The 20,438-nt window shown below is 37.0% G+C and overlaps 1 protein-coding gene across 1 annotated transcript in view; it reads right to left on the bottom strand.

The window, feature by feature from the left end:
• Positions 1 to 465: 465 nt before the first annotated feature.
• Positions 466 to 20,438, bottom strand: part of IQUB (IQ motif and ubiquitin domain containing) — a 136,550-nt gene continuing 116,577 nt past the window's right edge. The window contains exon 14 of the mRNA XM_032401661.1: positions 466 to 529. The gene's annotated coding sequence lies outside the window, so the exon portion shown is untranslated. The remainder of the gene's footprint in view (positions 530 to 20,438) is intronic.

Genomic DNA, 20,438 nt, shown 5'->3' with positions numbered 1-20,438 from the left:
ATTATTTTTTTTTGTCCCCTGACCCCCACCTTGGCCCTACCTTTGCTTTCCTAACAAGGAGGCATTTTCCTGTTAGGTGTATCTAGGACAGATGGAAGAGTATCCTCACCTTGATAAGCTCCCCATGAGTCTAGGGTCTGATACTCGTATTTATAGGTAAAAAATATAAATTTAATGTGAAAAATTCTAAGGGACTGATTCAGGTCAATCAAACAAAAGATCATTCATTGGTTTACAGTAATAACTAATCTAGGGGCAAAAAAAATTTTTTTTCACACTGGATCACCTCTTTTTTACCCAGTAGGAAAATTTACTAGGGAAAAGTATTTTTAAGTTTTAAAAAAGTGAAGAAGAAACAAGTACTATGTACCTAACAACTTATAAATACAAAGCATATATAAAGGGTACTCTTACAAGAAAGTAATACTCATAAAAGAATGATTCTTACTTTTATTTGAATGTCTGCAGAATTGGTATTTGCTGGTCAGTGTTCAGGTATAAATGGTCAATAGATCATATACATAATTGTCTTGCATCCAGTCCAAAGGAAAAAAAGAAGAAAAATCTTTTAAAATTTATAACATTGTCAACTTTGTACAGTACATCTTGTTTCTACATCTTAAAGACCTTCCTTTCAATCAACACTTAACTTCAGCCATTCTCTACAAAGCTTTGTTATAAATGGATCCCTGCAGAGCTCTTGATATAAGCCTTATTGAGACTGTTAGTATTTGAAAGAGACTCTATAGAACATGCTGGTGATTCATTGCTCTAGATTTCTGGAATTCTAGCCTTGAACTGAGCCCAACCTCCAAGAAGCCACATATTTGAGTCCTTATAGAAACAGTTTGCTTTCACTGTGTTGGCTCTTCAGCAGCTACAAAGGTTGTCTATAAGGAATAGTTAAGCAAAGAAAGTGGCAGCATCCTTTCTAAAAGAAAGTGGGAGATGCTGTTGCTTATACTGTTCACTATTCTGCACAATCACAAAGGCCTGAATTATCAATCAGTGAAATATGAGTCTTTCACAGCCTCAAGCTTTATTAATGATTAATGATTAGCAAAAAAATCAAAGCAATAACACAAGCAGCATCTATGAAGCTCCAAATATCAGATGCAGCTCTTAGAGGACACTTTTCTGCACCTGGGTTCATTTGGTTTCAGAATTATGCCATCTATTAGGTGTCAGCCAAACACAGGAAAACCACTGAGCTTGGGATCTCTTATATATCTCATTAATCACATAGACCTGTTCTAAGCTACATAATTAAATCCTATTCTTCATCACAGCTACAGCACAGAATTCCATAAATTTCAGATTTATTAATAAGAAAACAGATAAACCACGTATACCCTTCTGAAAGTATTCCTGTTAAACTCTCATTTGTCTTTTAGCTGTATATTCCATAAGTCATTGTAAAAGTTCAGGTCAATCTTACCTCAGGAAGCCCTGAGGAAAGAGGAAACTAGTCACAGACCCACTGTTAATGTTTCCTTCCCTGTTCCCATATAAGGATCCTTCCAATAAACAAACTTCTCAAAGAATTTAACAATAGGGAAAAAAAACACTCTCTCTCCTAAAAAGATGTTCCAAAAATAAATAAATAAATAAATAAATAAATAAATAAATAAATATAGAACTATTACTTCAAAAAAAAAAAAGATATGCTTATTTTTCTTTTTCTTATTTTTTTTTAAGAGAAGGATGGGGTAGAAGGGGCAGGGGGAGAGGGAGAGAGAGAATCTTAAGCAGGCCCCATGCCCAGTGCAGAGCCCGACACAGGGCTTGATCTCACAATCCTGAGATCATGACCTGAGCCAAAATCAAGAGTCGGACGTTTAACCATTTGAGCCACCCAGGCACCCCAAGATGTGCTTACTTCTAAATGACAATGAGAATTACATAACTCAATATATTTCTCTCCTCTTTTTTGGCTTGTGCTTTTACAATATCACGCCTAATATGAGCACATAACCTTTAAACGGTTTATACCCAAGGTATTATGTATAATTATCCTCAATCTCATACACCATTATGGTTTTTTCTTTGTAAATGCATCTTTTATTTTAAGCAAACTCAAAAAATTTTGGAATAAATATATTACAAATAGCTAAAAGTTGTATATTTATCTAGGAAAAAATATAATTAGCTTCCTTTTTTCCTTCATGAAAGCTCTTGTAACTACAGTCATTATCACTGACAAAAATAACTTCTGATAGAAATAGTGCTTCCTTTCACCTGCGTCTCTTCACCCTCTTACACTTCCTAATCACCAACTACCATCTATACACACAGAGTCAAAGGTCACGGAACGTACTTCCTGTTACTGGATATTGTCCTTTCCTACCACCCTTCCCCAGGCTAAAGTTCTCTGAACTTTGTTACCCTGCACTCCACAAACCCAGCGACCTTTAATCAGCTGTTGTCTGTTCACTCTGAAGTTCCAAAGTTCCTGGACGCTAAAAGACATGAGGAAACAGAAATTCTAATCCATGAGGCTTGAGTAGCTGCTTATGGGCCGATGGCATGATCACCATATTGAGAGGAATGAAGAGTGAAGTCTATCAGTGAGTGCCACACAAAAAGAAGGAAGAGTAGGAATACGTCCTATATTTTACGATTGGGCAAAGAGATTAAACAGAAGTAGTCAGATTATCAGAAAGAAAAAGGAGAGACCAAGATTCATTCTAAGAATATAACTTTTCTCTTTTAGGTAGTCCATGCATACCAGAATTCTAAAATACTGAGATTAAAGGGATTTTAGACATCATTTTATCCAACCTCTTTACTTAAAACCATTAAAAAAAATTTTTTTTTATTAACATAATGTATTATTTGTTGCAGGGGTACAGATCTGTGATTCATCAGTCTTACACAATTCACAGTGCTCACCATTGCACATACCCTCCCCAATGTCCATCACCCAGCCACCCCATCCCTCCCACCCCCCTCCACTCCAGCAACCCTCAGTTTGTTTCCTGAGATTAAGAGTCTCTTATGGTCTGTCTCCCCCTCTGGTTTCATCTTGTTTCATTTTTCTCTCCCTTCTCAAAACCATTTTAGATCAAATTGAGATGAAGAAAGATAATAGAGGCAAGACAAATCTTCTTTCCCTTACTTTATAAATCTTTTATAGTTCCTTTTAATTTAGTTTTGTTTTTTCTTTGCCTTACAGATTTTTGAGGGCAAATTTATCAATCTTTTCTCTGATAATTTCAAGGTAAGGTTTAGGCATAATTAGGAAAGTTTTTCCATTTTATAGAGGAATTCCTTTTTTGTTAAGTACATGTATAGTTTCTTTTTCATTTTCATTATTTAAAATATTCAGATCTCTGATAAATCAGAGGAGTTTATTCTTTTTTTAAGATTTTAAAATTTATTTGAGAAAGAGAGAGAGGGAGAGAGAGAGCACAGTGGGGAGGGGCTGAGGGAGAGGGAGAGAGAGAATCCAAGCAGACTCCCCGCTGAGCACAGAGCCCCTCTTGGAGCTCGAGCTCAGGACCCTGAGATCAGGACCCAAGTAGAAATCAAGAGTCAGATGCTTAACCAACTAAGCCACTCAGGCGCCCTGAGAAATTTATTCTTGTATATGGTTTGAGATAAGGATCCAACTTAATTTTTTTCCAACATTTCTCTAGTTAACCCAATATAATTTGTTGAATTATCTTTTCCCCAGTGATTTAAGATGCATACGTAGGCTACATAGTATGTTTTAGAATCTACTAGTGCTGGCCTCCTCACTTCCCGTTGCCCTTTTCTTCCTTTACCCCTCTTTATAACTATCAGAGCTTGATTGATTTTTTTCATATGAACTTCAGATTCAATTTATCTAATTCTGTTTTTTAAAAAACCTGGTATTTTTATTTGGGTCTTATTTTTATCTTGGATTGATGATCTTGTCATCCTTCCTTTCTAAGAAAATGGAATACCTTTCCACTTGTTTAAATATATTTCATAAGTGCTTAATGTTTTCCTTATACATTTTATACAGTTGTTAGCTTTATACCTTCCTCTCTCATTTTTTAGTTGTGATACTTCTATTTATTCAGAGGACTTAGCATTTACATTCTAATCTTATCTTTATTTTACTCTTAGACGTAAATTAAATATATGCAAAAATACACACTAGAAGCATTTTGGCTAAAATTACCTCTTGATTGGATGAAGACTGTTCTCTAGCATATTCCTCAGGAAGAAAGAACTTGTGAATGCAATATTCCCTGAGTTCTTACATGGTTAAAATGAGTTTTCTATAGCTGTGAAAATTGAAGGACAGCATATAAAACTCCTGGACCGCACATTCTCCCTTGAACTTCTTAAAAATGTTACTCTACTTTTATCTAACATCATATACAGTTGTTGACAATTTCAGAGTTTTTGAATTTCTGATTTGTGGTTGTCTTTTATATCTTCAGTTACTTGTTTAACCACATTAAATTCACTTTTCAATATTGTGTTACAATATTCCTTTGCTTTATGGTTTTTTCTCAGGGCAAGGCAATTATTATCTTACATAATTTTTCATTTTCTTTTCCTTTATTTTTTTTAACAAGATAATAGTGCTCACCATCTCATTTAGAGCAGGGTAAGAAATGTTTCAGAATCAAAGTCAAAAGTTGCACAATTTTCCATTATTACTGCATGGTAGCACTTCGCCTCTCTTACAACTTGATTTTCTCTCCCTGGGACTCCGACATCTCTTTGCTATCAAATAAACCCTCTGGCTGATTGTCCATTACTTATTTTCAATTATTGTTTCTAATGCTGTCTTCAGTTTCAGAAATGATGAGAAATTGAACATTTTTCCCTTGGAGAATACAACTTGACGCTATCTTTCTAGCTGAGCTCTACATATCCAAAATCGATACCCCAGTTTCTTCCTACTTTCCCTAAGTTTTAAAGAAAAATTAGAATGCTGTAAATAAATGTGGTACCAGATGCACTCCAGCAAATGATAGCTCTTAGAATAGCATCTGAAATGACAATATGTACTCACTTGGAATTCAGAAATGAAAATGTCCCAGTGCCTTGCTTCATTACTGAAGGGAATCAGCCTTAGAGCACAGCAATTGCCTGTTCCCACCAGCTGACAATGAAATGAATACTCTGTAGGAGCTGAGATGATTGTGGCATTAAACTTAGCAGTCTCTCCATGATCCTGCAAGATTGCTACTGAATCTAAACTAAATCAGTTCTGAGAAGAGTCTGTACAGAACTTGTTCATCATTTAAAATCTGGAGAGGGAAAAATGACTGAAATCAAATGAGTTAGGAAAGATATTATCAACTAAGAGACAACTCAGGATCTGTTTTAGATCAAACTGAGAAAATAGGGCAGAAACAGCCAAACAGCCTGAGGAGAGTTGACATTGTGTGCAAAAGCCTAAGAGATTGTTTTATTATTGTCATCAGTTGCAATGATGATGATAATAATAGTGATCTGGTGTTCAGTGAACACAAAACAATGCAATAACAACAGCATTGGCCATAGAAATTAAAGCATAATGGGGCTTCCCTGGCTGGTAAGCTTGGCATCTAAGTTACCCAGACTATAACCCATAGCAGAGACACCAAGGGAATGAAGAGTAGGTGCCTGAGTTAGGGTGAGCATATAACATGACATCACAGATGGAGACCATCAGTCTTAGCCTCTTATCTATTCTCTTGCTGACAAGGGTAATGAGTCAAAAGATAAGTCCTGGGGTATTAGGAGTAAGAGGAACAAGGTGGTGGTGGTAGGAGGAAGAGAGAAGAATACTGATATCTCTGGGCAAAGCTTTTTGAATATGTCTCACTTAAAATTCACAATAATGAATCAGTTAGATACTATGACTTCCATTCTACATAGAAAGTAACTGATGTTCAGAGAAGTTAAAACTGTCCAAGTGCCAGGCAGTGAAGCGAGTAGAGTGTCAACTGGAAGCCCAACGAGGCAGAGCCATGACATTTCAGATGAAGGGCTTGAGCTGAAGCTGAACAGGGAGATGAAATAGAAGACACCTGAGGATGGGATCTCCGCCATTTGGAACTTCCTCACCAATGTGGCCCTGCTGCAAGTCCTCCTTTTGTCTTAAAGAAATTGGAGAGTATATAAAGATTGTGCATCACATGTGAATACATGATATGAAGAATCTTGTTACAGCTTTTATTCCTATCTGCAAAATGAATAGACCCCAGAAAGCTGCAAGAGATTCTTTGAATGTACATACATAAAAAGTTTACTTGTTAAGACCAACTTTGGCTCTGGTAACTAATCTTCATAGCTAAAATACAAAACTATTTGCAAAGTATGAAAAAACTTCTTGTGGTCATAGTGCACCTTACATCTGTGGTATTCAGCCTCTATGAATGTTGACCAAATTGTAAATTATGCCAACTCCATTTTCCAACAACTATTAATTAAGAGAATTGTGTCTGATACGGCACTGTCTTGTCTGTGTCTGTTTATTTGTTTACTTCTGTCCAGAGTGTATTTGTACAAGTCTCTTGCAATTAGTTATGTTTTGTGAAAACACACAACTACAATGACACTTAAGCATAGGACCATTAGTCTACATTTTTAATAAAGGTATGAATTTTTTGTACACTTGATTCATCAAGTACTGACAAATATGACTAAATGTCCCATTATGCTTTGGATTTGTCTATTTCTTTTGAAGATCTGTCAATTCTTGCTTAGTATATTTTGAAGCTTCATTATTTGATATATCCAAGTTTAAAATATGGTGTATTAATACTTTTAAAAATTATACTCTGATCTTGTTTATCTTTTTTTAAAAGATTTATTTATTTATTTATTTATTTGAGAGAGAGACAGTGTATGAGCAGGGGAAGGGACAGAGGGAGAGGGAGACAGACTCCCCACTGAACAGGGAGCTCCATCCCAGGACCCTGAGATCATGACCTGAGCCAAAATCAAGAGTTGGACACTTAAACACTGGGCGACCCAGGCACCCCTTGTTTATCTTTAATAATTTTTTTTTTGCCTTTCAGCTTTCTCTGTATGTTAATGTAAGTATACTAATTTTCATTTTGTTAGGAATATCTTTTTCTACTCTTGACTTTTAAATTTTCTTTGTATGATACTGATATTAAAGTACACCAGCTTTTGGTTGGTTAGAATCTTTTTCTATTTTTTGGTTTTCAGAACTTTTGGATCATTATGTTTTAGATGTACTTCTTATCGATAAGATATAGTAAGTTGCCTATATGTGTGTTTTTAAATCTAGTCTGAGGAAAAAAAAAAACTAACTGGTTCAATCTGCCAGTTTTTCAACTGAAGCATTTATCCATTTATATCCATGATAGTTATTGATATATTTGGATTTATTTCTGTGGTCTTAATTTTGCTTTTAATGTTGCTTTTTTCTCCTTTCTTGCTTTTCCCCCTCTTTGGATTATGTTTTTTTATTCCATCTCTTTTAACTACAAATTTGGAGAATATATACCACAATCCAATTCTGTTCGTAGTTATTTTAAACTTTCTATCATGAGCTATTAGCTTCTTCTAGTCTGAAATCAATAAAAAATCTCTATCATCCTCTCAAATAATGTAAACACCTTAGAACTCCAAACATGTCTGACCTATATGATACTGTCATTGAGTGTTTTAGTTTTTTGTGGCTTTCCTTGTATCCCACAGTATTACTGTTGTTGTTCCTGGCTTATACTAGGTGTTTGGTGATTATTTGTTAAATTAACGATTAACAGTTAAATGTATGGTACACTGAGAGCAGCATAATGCCCACTAAGTTATAAATCTTGATATGAGTCAGCTCTGGGTCACCTGTGTCTGCTCATCTCCTCTGTTCCCCCACTTTATTTTTCTGGTTCTTTCTTTCACTGTCTCTTCAATAACCATTCTGTTGTCTTCTCCCATCTTTTTCTATTCTCTGTCTCTCAGACAAAATCAATAAAACTCTGCAACATTTATGTAGCAATGCTGGAAAAAGGCAGGGTTGGTTGATCCAGTACAGCACTTGAGCGCCAATGTTGTGCTGGCCTCTGCGTTAGCACTGGGACTATTATACTTACCTAATATTGCCTATTGAAATCTTAATTTACAACCTTAATTTCAGCTCTTCAAAATGCTGAGCGTTACTTAAATGAAGTTCAGTACTTATAAGGTATTTAGTAAAACTGCTTAATTCAAACGATACACACTGGTGACTATTTTAAAGGTACTATCCCCTGACAGTAGTAATGAAGCTCAGTGTCTACATCTATCCATATTAAAGTATCTTTGAAGAGCATTTTTGTCCTACTTGTATATACCAAACCTGTGTCTGAAAGAAATCAAGTTCAATCCCAGGTAAATGAGGTTGGAAACATTCAGGGTGGTATGGTGGTAGAGCAATTTGTAAGGCCTAGAGTTAAAAATTATTAAAGGTATATTATTCAATTTTTTTGAAACTGCTTGCTGGCTAGAGTCTAGTGTATTTTGTTTTAGGTCTAACTGGATTTTATAAACACCCAAAGATGGGAATTTGTAATGTCAACACTGACATGACAATAGCTCTATTGGACCCAACTATTCAATCTTCCAACTGAATTTCTTGTTTTCCCTCTTATTTTGTCATACCTTTCAACACTATAACTTGCCAAAAATTAATTAATTAATTAATTAATTAATTTTAAAAAGCTCTCTTCCTTTACTGGACTTAGAAATATTATTTTATGGGGCGCCTGGGTGGCTCAGTCGTTAAGCGTCTGCCTTCGGCTCAGGTAATGATCCCAGGGTCCTGGGATAGAGCCCCACATCAGGCTCCCTACTCAGTGGGGAGTCTGCTTCTCCCTCTCCCACGCCCCCCCGCTTGTGTTCCCTCTCTTCTGTGTCTCTCTCTGTCAAATAAATAAATAAAAAATCTTAAAAAAAAAAGAAATATTATTTTATGTCATATCTCCTTTTTCGAAAAAACAAAACCAAGAGCCCTTTGCCCTTCATCTTCTCAGATTCCTAGATTCCTTAAACAAGGTCTGTCTTCATCCAAGCATAGCCAACAGAAAGTAATCTGCATTTCTTATGGCAGCAATCATGCCTGGTGGATTTGATATTGACTGTGGCAGATTTGATAGATTTACAGGTGCTTCACTGAAAGCACATCATATCTCATCAATGTTTTAAAACAACAGAACTGCATGAAATACAAAAGAGAGGCTTGAGGTATAGAGTAGCTATGGTGCGCACAGATCAAACAGAAACAAAATCATAGGGGCCAATGGTTAATTATGCTTGCTAACAATTTACCTTCATGTAGGCAGGCTGAATAGCTGCCTGCATAAAGCCATTATTAGATTTCCATGGTGCCTTTCCTGTCCCCCAAAATACTGCCCTCATATATTGCCATTTTACCAACATTCCTGTCTCCTACATAGACTGAAATTCCCACTATCTCTTTGGGGTTATACAACTAACTACTTATTTTCCTTGAAGCACTATGAAGTTTTATGAGAGAGTTAAATGAAATGGAAGAAAACTTCTCCTCATATATTAGCATGAATTATTATGTGAAATTACCTCGCATCACCTTGAATACATTGGAGGTCCTAGGGAGAATGAGGGCACTAGGGTACTCACAGGTTAACAAAAGGTGGGGATTTGATAACTCCAATAACTGAAATTGCTAAAGACCTTTACTAGTATCTTATTTTTTTTTCTATTAGTCATTTGTTCTTGTTTCCTATAGTTTGGTAAAGTTATAAATGAATGCTGCACATAGGGTATGAAAAATTCTAGAGACATTTGGCTTCTAGTAGGTAGTTAGGATAAAGGAAATTCACCTTAATCCAGTCTCAAGTTGAAATTGAGCTAGTGTGAAGCAGACTTTAGCCTGTGTGTGAGCCAGTCTATTTTTGGTTTGTCCTTACTATTACGGAGTAATTCCTCAGGAGTTACAACTGAAATCCTGGGTTGTTAACTAGGTCTGTCCTCCTTAGTTATCTCTGAATTCCATTTTTGTCTCAAAGCTCTGGTCAGATTTCAACCATCATTTACAAACTGGCAGATGCCTGAGGGGAAAAGCAGCACTGAGTGTTGCATACACTCACTTTTCCGTCTCTTCAGCAGTCTGGCCCTCAAATCCTTGCTACCTTGGAATCTCTAATGTCTTCAAACAGATAATGTACGTGTGTGTTTTAATCCAGCTTTTCACCTTCTTAGTTTTTCTTGGGAGAATGATTGGTCTGCTATAAGCTAGTCTGCCGTAGCTGGAAGCAGAAGTTGTGGTGGGTAACTGGAATTAACATAGCATACTAAGAGAGCAGTGTGGAAAAGGAAAGACGGAATTAGTTTTCATTTTAAATCACTATTATGTTAATCTGTAATCTGATAAAAAAAAATATTGTTATCTGTCATTCAGCCCTGTTATGTGGTCTCTGGAGTTCTCACTGAAGACACCTATAAAGAAATAAGTATTGTCCTAATAATTTGTTGTATATTTGTTGGTTTTTAGAGGCGGGAGGGGCAGAGGGAGAAGGAGAGAGAGAATCCCAAGCGGGCTCCATGCTGAGCGGGGCTAATCTCATAACCCTGAGATCATGACCTGAGCCGAAATCAAGAGTCTAACACTTAACGTACTGAACCACCCCAGATGCCCCTCTCCTAATAATTTTTAACAGCTAAGTATGAGTAGTACTTCTTTCATAGGCTTGGAAAAAATCATAGATCTGTGGAATTGGAAGAGACCCTAGAGAACACACTCTAGTCTCTCATGAAGAAGCCAACTTGCCCAGGGTCCCACATTGTTTGGAGGAATGAACAGTAAGTGTCTTCTTCTTGTCCACTGCTCTTTCAACAACACTCTATTGCTTGCAGCAAATCGGTTATGTCATGGAAAGACTTCTGTTGACTGACAATTCTTGGATTCTATAGCTCTAATGTACCCCCCTCCCAGAGAAAAAAACTTTTATGATTGTTGCCTATTAATCTCACTCCATCCCATACCCTAAACTTTCTCTTTGAAATACTGGTCTAGGGTGTCAAAAGATGACTGTGATTTTCAAACTTGCATGGTACTGTATATAAGAGGGTGTTGTATGTAGGAATTTGAATAGAATGGTTTGTAAGACAGCATAAGAAGACTGGGTGGAGAGAATGTTTTCACTGGATGAAGTCATAACAAAGGCTAAAGAGCTATCATGTTAATATACTTGTTGAATTAGTTTAAGAGCATGAATCAAGCACATCATCTCTAAAATTGTCAATTCCAAATTTTTGAAAACAATTTCAATGATAAATAGGTAAATTTTTTATAATGGCTTATTTATACATATTTTCAATTTTTTCAGTTCCAGCTGAATTGAAAATGAAAGTAAGTTTTTATTGCCATCTTCAAGTTCTAAGGCATATCTCCTATTAGTCCTTAAATCCTCCAATTAGGTGTGGGTTTGTGCTCTGATTCTTAGAAGTCAAGCTGAACAGGCTAAGTATTTGAAGTCATTATGTCCTTAAAACGGAGAACAAATATTTCAATGTGAGAACATCAAAAAAAGAAATTAAAGATCAATTTGCAGGATGAAAAAAAAAAATCTTATTAATCCACGACTCTTTCAACCTGCCTGAGAATCCAGATTTTTCCCTCAGTATAATAAAAAAACAAACACTGGTGATTGGAAGACCATAAAGCCATCTGATTTTGTGTGTGTGTGTGTGTGTTCTCAAAGTCTGTCATGGATAAAGCTACATAAAATTAGCAGATATATATGAACAGTGTGATTCAAGGAAAGTTGTAAGGCTATACCTTTAGGTATCTATCCCCTAAAAAGCTCCCAAAGTTTTACTGTTTTAATATGTCCAGAAATCCCTTCTATTGGAGGAACAAATGGAAATCCTAATACCACTAAACATGGGACCTGGAACAGGTCATTTTTATGCACTTAGTTTCTTGCACATATTTGATGCTTAGACATTTTTGTTGTTAACACAGAGCAATTCGGCAAGTTCTATATTGCAGAGTTCTGAGATGATAGAAGAAAGGAAATACTTTTCAGTTAGAAAGGACTATGAAAAGGTTGGCAGGGAGGAGCATTTGAGGGAGGAAGCCTGAGTATACACGGCCAGGAGATGTACAGAACATAAAGACATGCACTTCCTCGTTTTCCCTGGTGCCAACTCTGCTAGGTGGTCTCCTATTTTGTAATGTTCTCTCAAGTAATAACTTTCTCTGACTTACACTGTGGGTTCCTTGCATCTTTTTATACTTTCATATTTAAGAATCTTAACAGCTTCCAGTTCCTTTCTCTTCTTAGTTCTAAAGACCTTTATTTATTCCCAAGCACAACCAGGGACCACACTAAGAAGTGAAAAGTTAAAATGTAAAAAAAAAAAGAAAAGAAAATGTTAAAATGTTGCCACTTATGAGCAAAGTATTAGTTACTAATGTTTTACTATCAATGAAAGAAGAAATAACATTAAGAGCAAAGGAATGGGTGTTGTCTTCTATTTCTGAGCTAAGTAGTATTCTTTCCTCATTCATTCTGAACAGGGTTCCTGGGAGACGAACGGATATAATTATACCTTGTAACTATTACCATTTTTGTGGTGTAATATTCTTTTAAAAATTTCTCTGATGATTCTAATAATTGCTCTTTTCATATTAAGATCCTCTGGTTCTAAATATTTGATAAACATTGCATCAAAGCTTTTATTATTTTTGGTGAGTAACTGGGAAAACAGTTGGTGATTAACCAGTCTAAAACTCAAAGATAGATTTTAAAGTAATAATGGCCTTCATAAGAGTATTTTTGCAATGAAAGCCATAATATACATTTCATTCTGGATATAGTGAGTCTCTTCTGTAGTTGTAGCCTTCTTTTATGTGAGGGTTGTTAGTTTGTTAGCTGGTTATACAAAAGTAATCTGAGCACTGATTCTGACTCCTTGATACATTTTACTTAAAATATTCCACGTGTATCTGTATAGTAAAGGAAATAAAATTCTGGAAAAAAGGTTGTGTGTGTGTGTGTGTGTGTGTAAATGGGCATATATACTAGGGCATACCTATTCATGCAAATACTGTAAAATAAGAATTTTTAATGAGCATACCTCAAGAAACTGAATACTTATCTAGAGATAGCATCTAAACATGAATTTCCAACATGCTTCTTCAAAGTCCATTACTGTTTAAATCCTAGAAGTAGAAAGCCTTTTGCTTATATAGTATTGCTTCCTGTTAGGCTCCAGGTATTTGACCACTACCTAAAGTTCTAAGAGCTAAACTTCAGAGGCACATTAGAACTTTGAATGTTCTGAGATTTAATATGAGCAATTACCTTGCTCTTCTGCCTGGCTGGTAAATCATTTACTCCAGCGGGAAAATTTTTCTTAAAAATGTTTCTTTTGAAAAAAAAATCTCAAAATAGAGTTGAAATAGAAGCACTGTGTACTTGCTCCAGATACAAACCTACCAAAATAGAAAAGTGGTTGTCTTTTTAACTTAAAACCCAGTGGGAAAGTGGGGGAAATGAGTTTAAAGTAAGAAAGATAGATCTAAAATTCTTCCTGCTAAATAAAGGAACAGAACAAATTACTGGATGGAGAGAGTTAAACTTTGGTATTAGCGGAAGTGTATAAATATATTCTGTGCCAAAAGGCCTGGAGGGCAAAGTAACACTTTGTCCTGGAGCTGAAGAACCATTCCTATCCACTCCCCACCCCCAAGGTTTAGCAACAGGACAGCACTGTTGGGGTCTGACAGTCCTGAGTCCAGGTTAGAGGCATTCCAATGATAACCTATGTGTATTTCTTATACAGAACGGAGAGAAAAATGGTTTTCAGAACCAAAATCATAACCAGAAAGATGTGTTCCATAAAAGAGGGAGCCAAACTGACCCCATACCTGGAAGTTTCTCTTCCTGCCTCAAAAGGAAAAGTTAGTATCTATTTTCCTTTTCATCCTGTCAACCTAAACAATGAAATAAACTAAGGCAAATTCAAAATTGTCAAAAAAAGAGAAGTTTCTTCAGGAAATAGAAGAGGAATTGCAAATTGAAACACAAACTGTAGCGAGCTACTGGCGAGTCTTTTGAGGGTTTGGTGTAGGCTGTACTTCTGGGCAGGAAATGTAAAGAGAGGAGAGTTCGGGTAGAGTTTATAATATTAGAATCTTCTTCAATGATAATGAATTGATCAGTGGTTACCTCAAATCAACCTTGCGAAACAGTCTGAGTTTCTCTTATGATTTCCAGAGGCATAAGCAAAACTGATCCAGGTCAAGTTAGCCTTGCAAAACAGACTAAATTAAGCTTTGTTTATATGACTACACTGGTTTTATCTGCTCAGGAGTTTTTCAGGGCTGGTTTCCATTTGGTTTTGACTTTAACAATTCTATTAACTCACAGATTTCCGTATCTCTGAATAGAATGTTGCATGTTTACCCCCACACATGCATCGATGCTATCACGACATTTCCTTGGCTTGTAGATGCGTTACTGTCCCTCTCTGCCTTCATCTTCCTGTGGCCCACGCCATTGCACATGATGCTCAGGAGACTGGCCTTGGACTGGACCCTGTGTCCAGCAGATGTTCTGGCTGTGGTGGCATCACTGGAGACCATGACTGTGATCACCACGAGAACCACTTCTAAAAGTGGCTTCCCCTTCATATCTGTGGAGTGGGTCACCATGCCTCCCTTGAGGCCATCAGTCAGCATCATTATGTTTGGTGTTCATTATCTAAACTCTCCAAACTCTTCAAGAAGAGCTGTCTAATCTACAGCAAGCAAGACACCCATGAGCACTGACCCTTTAGGGACATCCAAAGGGATATTAAAGTGCTGTCACTGAAGGTTTAAACTTTGAAATGTAATAGAAACAGTGTAATGCAATTCTCAGGATATAAACATGTACTTACATTCTCAGCATTTAAGCCCACTTTATGCAAAGGTCTACACTGAAGTGTCCCCAAAATTGAGAAGGAAACAAAGAAAAAGAAAATACAATAGGAAAATTCATTATCTTAGTTATTATAGCAAAACTATACTGGTTTGTGACTTATCAATTACCGATGAAAGATGTAAACACCACCAGAAATCATCCTTTCTGCAGAGATGTCAGTCATAAATGAGGTTTCATCATTTATATGCTTGTCCAAAGTGATAATTTAAAACTACAGCTACCGGCTCTGGCTGTCTCCAGAATGCTAATTATGAATTAAGTGGTGAGCAGATGCTTGGAAATAAAAGTTTGCCCTGTGCTGCCAGGAGCCTAAGGACAAAGCTAACAGTCATGATAAAACAGTAGTAGTTTAAGCACAACATGGTCAATACAGCCACAGTTGACCAATTCGCTAAGCATCGATGGAGATCAGCCATGACATACAAATATGGATGATTTTAAGAGAAGAAACTGTCTCTGATACATCATCCTTTTTTGCTTTTATCTGGGTCTGTGCCTCCTCTGAATATCTTAAAGCAGCAACCCAAAATTAATTCACAGGAAAAAAAGAAACAGGCTAGTAAAAATTGTATTTATAAGCTCACAGCAAGAAATATGTGCTTAAAATGGGATTTATTCTTTCTTATTGCTATTGGAACGGACACTTAATTTTCTCCCTAAGATGAAATGAAACTTTTAGAAAATTTACAGCTGCTGAGAGAACAGTTTCTCACATGCCAGGCTATGTTAGTCAAGTTGAGAATAAATCATCAAAGAAATCTGACTAGTATTACAATGCTGTTCATGCAAAGTAATATTTAACTTTCTACCCACATAAAGCAACTATAGGACAGCTATCATGAATGAGTTCACTGCATTCTGTAAAATAATATCCCAGAATCACTGACAATTAGCATTCTTTCTCTTTCCTTTGTGCTTATTCTTTTTGTACCTTCCCTTTTCCTCATCCTCTCTCCATTGCTACTTCTCTAAAAATATTTTCCTTATCCTGACATTGGACGGTTGGCTTGGCTACCCTCCTGCCCTCAGTTGTCTTCCCCCCTCATTTTCCCTCTGTCACTGGGATTAACTCTGCTTCCTTAGAAGCCCCTGTAGGTGATAATACCAAGGATCACAGACGTGGCCTCCACCTTTCCATTGCTGTAGATATGACATTATTAAATGGTATTATTCATTTAGATTGAGAACGATGACTGATATTCTTCCTACAAATATGCTTAGATTCTTTCTACAAATACCCTTTTTGCTTGAATGCATATTGAGATTTTTTTATCCAAACAAATTGAAAATTATCTAACAATTACATAATTTAAAAGCTTTGAGATGAAGGATTATCTTTGTCATTTTGTGGCCTCTAATAAATGCTTCACCATTGATTGGGAAAAGAGATTTCTGGTTAATAAATTATGAGACCACATTATAATAAAAAAAACCCTCAGTCAATTAAACACCATTATGATGTAAAAACAAAATGTAATAATATTATTTTTTTAGTGCTTACTGTGTGTCAGAGACTTTGCTTTGGTTATTGTGCTGCCTCTGTGGCAGCAATGAGCACACTCAGTCTCTAAGAAGACACATCAGTTGTTCATGTTCTACTGTCCTCAGCCTCTCAGAGCCTCAGGCAGCAAATCCATTCTGTTTGCTCCCCGTGACTTAATGATATATCAGACTAATGTGAGGGACATGATTTTCTTTTGATAGAACATAATCCATTGTATAGCCAAATATTTTATCACAGACTTTTACTATATTTTTATATCATTCCTCTAGTTCTCCCCAGTAACTGGCTCTGGGTTTCAGATTCTTAAATCATATGACTAAAATCTATACTTCTTTTTCTTTTGTGCTGTGTAAACCTCTGTTTGCAAAGCTTACATATATCAGGAGAGGCCAAACTGCCACGTTGGTAGCAGATTCTGCTAAAAATTTTTTGCTAACTCATGTTCTGTTTAATCCAAGGGACTTTTCCTTAGTCATCAGGGTGGCGATTCTGAGGGTGAGGAAATACTGTTATTAAGGGAAAAGTCTAGCTGAGCACCTAATAGCTGCCCTTTGGAAGGAAAATGACACATGCTTTTATTTTAGGAATTCAACTTATCACGGGATAGTCATGTGAAAATGAAATCAAGTTAATCATCTCTTTCTATGAAAATGTGCTCCTGGTCATACTAGTTAAACATTAGGACTTACAGAAATCAATTTTCTAAACTGCCTACTTCAGGAATTATAGCAGAGGGGGAAAAGTATATCGAAATCATTCAGAGGTAAAATTGTGTAAAGAGAAGGGTCCTTGTGCTCACATGGGAAGTGTGGATCACTTGAGGGAAGGCTCCATTATCAATCTGATTCCTCATATTCACTGTCTACAAGGCTCAGAGAGTCGGTGGTGATTCAGAGGGTTAAAATCAATCAAGAGAGGCATGAAGTGTTGTTTTCCTTGGCAGAACCCTTAACCCCTTAACATCACAAACCTTGTCTTGTTAATCTTAGCCATCACCAGAGTCCAGGAGAGAACTTAGGTAGCTATTCAACTTATATTTGTTGAGCTGAAACAAAGTGAGAACTAAATGAGTTAACCATAGTAAATGCTTTTTTAAGCATGAAATTATATATGTGTGTGATATTACAATTTAGAATACATAATTCTAGAATATATAGAATACATATTATAATTTAGAATACATAATTCTCTTTTTAAGATTTATTTATTTATTTGAGAGAGACAGAAAGACAGAAAGTGTGTGCGAATGGGGGTTGGGGGAAAAGGGGCAGAGAGAGAGAGAGAGAGAGAGAGAATCCCAAGCAGACTCCATGCTGAGTGCGGAGACCCATGCAAGGCTAGATCTCAGACCCTGAGATCATGGCCTGAGCTGAAACCAAGAGTCAGATGCTTAACAACTGAACCACCCCAGTGCCCCTAGAATACATAATTCTTATTGTAACTTTATATGCATTTGGTTACATAATTTCTACAACCCTGGAATGTGTACTATTTTTATCCTCCACTTTATAGGTGGGAAAACTGAGGCACAGTGAGTTTAAGTAATTTTCCCAAAGTCACATAGCTAGTAATGGACTCAGCCAGGATCTGAACCCAGGATTCTCTTGCCCCAGAGTCCATGTTCTTAACCATTGAGCAATACTTGTCTTGCATAAAGTCTCATAAGACACTTAAGGCACTGTGTACTTGGTCATGCATACAGTTGTCATTTCCCTAATTATGCCATGAACTCTTAAACTCTTTCAGAAAGCATCTGAGGACTACTCACTTTGAATCTGATCCAGCAAACCCTTGAACATACTGGTCTGTTCACAGTTGAATAAATATATCAAAAGAAAATCCTCACATAAGGGGAAAAGATAACCACAGTGGGAATCTTCAGAGGTAGCTCAGAGGTATGGAGAGAGGTTATGCTTGAGTTCTGGAGTCTCAGAGACAAAGGCATCATTCACACAAACATTTTATGACTACAATCCCCTAAGAAAGGGAAAGTAGGATCATTTACCCAAACTAGAACCTAGACCAAAGCAAGGAACCCTGAGCTCTTTGGGTAGAGCTTGAAGCACAGGAAAGGAAAGCAAAGTCTTCTCAGGGTCAGGCTTAATTTGTGGTAACACTCCAAACAATGTTTGGAGCAAGGACAACAGTGGCCTGCTCAGAAATTTCTGCCAAGCGTTAACATATAGAGGAATCTTTTCCTATTTGGGCCTTTCATCTTCCCCATTAGCAGATCGATTACTAATTTATCAGATTAGTCAGTTCGCATCTGTGGAATAACATATAGAAGGGGAAGGCTGTAGAGGGTGAATGGAAGAGGGAATGTAAATGGCATGAGAATAATGGCTTTCAGATATCAATGAGCCTGATGGTGGGAGGTGGCCTGCAGGGCTGAGCATGCCTCTGGTGATAGGGAACCGGAAGAGATACCTAGCCCTTACTTGTAAGTGTAGGTTATGAAGGTATTTTTGGTAATGTACATAGTGAATAAAATATTTTACTAGGTATAGAACAAGTAGCTATGCTTCCTTGGATCTTGGTTTTCTCATCTGTAAATAGGAGGGGATTGGACTAGATGACTCCTATGGCTCCTTCCAGCTCTAACGTGTAGAATCTACTACAAGGTCATCAGGGCCATAGTCCGCTTGAATCACTCAGCCGTCAAAAACAAACAAACAAACAAAAAACCTTTGCCAAGAGCTTGCAGACTGAGAAGTCTGAAGGCTTACCCCAGCCCACTCCCTATCCAGTACACCCTTTGCCCTTCAATAACCATGAAGGCACGTGTTTTATCTTCAAAAGCTACCCAGAGTCAAGGTATCTTAAGTACTCAAAATCATAAAATTAAATTCAAAATCAGTAAAAATATCCTTAAGGAATTTAAAAAGGATATGAATGGTTACACTCATTTTAGAGATCCCTTCAATTACTAAAATCCAAACCTGTAAAATCAAAAAATAGCTCTCTGTTGTACAGTATTCTGCCACACTGAGGTTTAGCACTGTATCAAACAGGAAAACAAACATACTGAAAAATTCTCTTATGGGTTTCCTAAGGGCCCAAAGTTGTCTGAATTCAAGTCCACCTTCTCTTCCAGGAGAGTTATAAATCTGAGACGAAAACAAGTCACATACATAGAAGGAATCTAGAATCACAGTCAATTTATTTATAAATAAGTACTGTTTCTACACCATATGATTTGAACGAAGACATCAAAAAGTGAAAACAACAGCAGGTCTTGGGCATAGCCGTCATAGAGATAGCTCCGTTTCCAGGTCTGGGCCGCTCTTAGTGGAACATGCACTCACAGTCTATTCCATCACAGGCACAGGCACTCCTGGCTCAGTCAGCTGGACATCTGACTCTTGATTTTGGCTCAGGTCTTGATCTCGGGGTCATGAGTTCAAGCCCTGCCCTGGGCTCCACCCTGGGTGTGGAGACTACTTAGGACTATTATAGTAGGGGAGATAGGGTGAACTCAATGCCTCTAAAACAGAAAGTGGTTGATTTTAAGGTACTGGGGTAAGCGAGCTAGTGGGAAAATGCTGGTGGACATTAGCTGAGAGACTGTCAATATGATTAGGACATCTGTTAACTGGCACTTAACAAAGTTAGGCTCCTACTCTTCCACAGAGACTAGGAGACAGGGGCCCTAACTTACTTGATGATTACATTTCGAAGGTCCCAAGTCACTGAGGAAGATATTCCTGGGTTGTACAACTGGCAAATCTAGGAGAAGATTTATATCTCAAAGGGGCAGAGGACGAATTTATAATTGCAAGGTTTCTAAAGTAAATGCTCTAAGAAAAGGGGGGTCAGGGGTCCATAATCAGGAAGACTGTCTAAAGTTTAATCAAGCTGAGGGGAATGTTAAGGCCATTTTAGTCACTATGACTAGGCACACCAGATAATTAGGTCCCTTTTTTTTAGACACTCATCCTAGGAAACTCTCTCCTCTTCATTCAATCCAGGCTGGTTGCCCTCTAGGTCTAATGGCACAGCCGTCAACCTGGGACTTTACCTTTCCTCTTTCTCCTTACCTGGAG

This window comes from Phoca vitulina, unplaced genomic scaffold (assembly GCF_004348235.1).
Source record: "Phoca vitulina isolate PV1807 unplaced genomic scaffold, GSC_HSeal_1.0 scaffold4, whole genome shotgun sequence".
Lineage (NCBI taxonomy): Eukaryota > Metazoa > Chordata > Mammalia > Carnivora > Phocidae > Phoca > Phoca vitulina.
Note: the sequence above shows the minus strand (reverse complement) of the source record. Positions and strands in the feature narration are given on the sequence as shown.